Below are 2,387 nucleotides of genomic sequence, written 5' to 3'. Positions count from 1 at the left end.
AATTCTCCAGGCAAGAATACTGGAGTGAGTTGCCATTCCATTCTCCAAGGGATTTTCCTGACATCCTGACCCAGGGATTGAACCAGGGTCTCCCACACTGCAGGCAGATTCTTTACCATCTGAGTGATCATTTTGGGGTAAGTACATAAAGAAACCTTGGTGGAGAATATGAAAGAGAAACCAAATTCTTAATACTCCAGTCTGTAAATTAAGTCAACCCTATTTACCCTTGGATGCTTTTATATCTGATTCCCATTTAAACCAGTTTGAGGGCCAGTCTGTGTGCCTCTTTCAGCTATGCACACTTGCTACACAGCTCATATCTTATAATGTTACTTGATTATTCTTGTGGGTTTTATCTATTGGTTAAAACTAAATCCATGCATTCATTGCCTTAACTTTTTCTGTCATACATTATAAAATGTTTCCACCTAGTATCCTTGTCAGAGAAAAATGAATGCTTTAAGGCTGTGTGTTATTCTTTTTAGGAGTTCACATTTTTATGGTAGAAAAATGGCTCTGTGGGACAGTCTGATGACAAGCTCTAATTTGAGTATTGAACAGTTGGCTTCATTCTACCTCTCTGGGATTCCTGGCTACGAGGATGTTCAACACTTTATTTCCATCCCCTTTTGTGTGTTCTATCTGATTGGAATAGTGGGCAACTGTACAGTTCTTCATATCATCCACACTGACGGAGTCTCCATGAGCCCATGTACTACTTCCTGGCCATGCTGTCCCTCACAAACATGGGCAGGTCCCTCTCCACCCTGCCCACAGTACTGAGAACCTTCTGGTTTGATGCTAAAGAGATTGAGATGAATACTTGTGTAGCCCAGATGTATTTTATTCACACTTTTTCTCTAATGGAATCAGCTGTGCTCCTAGCCATGGCTTTTGACGGCTGTGTTGTCATCTGCGATCCTTTGAGGTATTCCAGCAAACTTATCCCCACAATGCATTGTCTACATAGGGGTCTTCATCGTAATCAGATGCTCCACTGTCCTCCCTGTTGTTCTTGTTCGTATCCCCACATTTTCTTTCTGTCACTCCCACATTCTCTCCCACTCCTTCTGCTTACATCAAGATGTCATCCTATTGGCCTGTTCTGACATCTCATTCAATGTTTTGTATGGCTTGTTTGTTGTTGCATTTTATTGGGGTGTAGATTCTCTAGGAATCTTTTTATCTTATACTTTCATCCTGCGCTCTGTGTTGTGCATTGCATCCCGGGGAGGGAAACTCAAAGCCCTCAGTACATGTGTCTCCCATATTTGTGCTGTGCTCATTCTATATGTGCCAATGATAGGGTTGTCCTTAGTGCATCGTTTTGCAAAACATTCCTCTTCATTATTCATATTACCATGGCAGAACTTGTTAGTTTCACCAGTTCTCAACCCAATTATTTATAGCATCAAGACAAAGCAGATTCGCCAAGGCTTGCTAAGGATATTATTATCCAAAAGGATCAGGCTTACTCACACTTAGAAGATATATGAGCCCTTTCAACCTTTACATTCATTTTCTTCATCCTGAAGATAACCTGTCAGAAATTCTTAGACACATTTTGTACATATAGTTCCATGATAGTCAATAAATTCTACATGTCACCTCAAGAAAAATAATTGTACTTATTTCTATCATTACTTCCTTGCTTTAAATCATCTCAAAATCTTTGTGTCAGGAGATTTAGTAAGAGGGAATTTATTTCATTCAGCTATTTTATGGTGATATTTTCCATTTATATTTTTAAGATAAAATCAAGTTTCCATGTTAAAACTAAGACAGAGAAGTTAACTATTCAAAGGTAAAAGAGATAATATATAGTAGCATTGGTGCTGATAGCTAGGTACATTTTGTTTCCATTGAGGCAAATTAGGCTTCATTCTACGTATTTTAAGTCACATAATAATCAAATAAATGTTTGATTTTAGAGATGGGATAAATGAAAATATTGCATTTGTCTCCTTTACATCTACTCAAATGATTGTCAGAAAAAAGCTAGACAGTAAATGCATAGACTTACTTTTCATCAGTGGAGAAAACTCACAAGACAAATCCAGACTTCATACAAATGGGGCTCTCTACTCGTGAAATGGGGTAGAAAAAAAGTAAAAATCCTTTGATCAATGTACACTCCTATTAAGTCTATTATAACATGTGTAAACTGGTTCCAACTAGGAAAAGGAGTACGTCAAGGCTGTATATGGTCACCCTGCTTATTTAACTTATATGCAGACTACATCATGAGAAATGCTGGGCTGGAGGAAGCACAAGGTGGAATCAAGATTGCCTGGAGAAATATCAATAACCTCAGATATGCAGATGACACCACTGTCATTGCAGAAAGTGTAGAAGAACTAAAGAGCTTCTTGATGAAAGTGAAA

The 2,387-nt window shown here is 38.2% G+C and overlaps 1 pseudogene; it reads left to right on the top strand.

Moving 5' to 3' along the window:
- The first annotated feature begins 513 nt into the window (after positions 1-513).
- Positions 514-1,488, top strand: LOC120875919 (annotated as a pseudogene).
- The last annotated feature ends 899 nt before the right edge of the window (positions 1,489-2,387 follow it).

The sequence above is a fragment of the Oryx dammah genome, unplaced genomic scaffold (genome assembly GCF_014754425.2).
Source record: "Oryx dammah isolate SB20612 unplaced genomic scaffold, SCBI_Odam_1.1 HiC_scaffold_17, whole genome shotgun sequence".
In the NCBI taxonomy this organism is placed as follows: domain Eukaryota; kingdom Metazoa; phylum Chordata; class Mammalia; order Artiodactyla; family Bovidae; genus Oryx; species Oryx dammah.
Note: the sequence above shows the minus strand (reverse complement) of the source record. Positions and strands in the feature narration are given on the sequence as shown.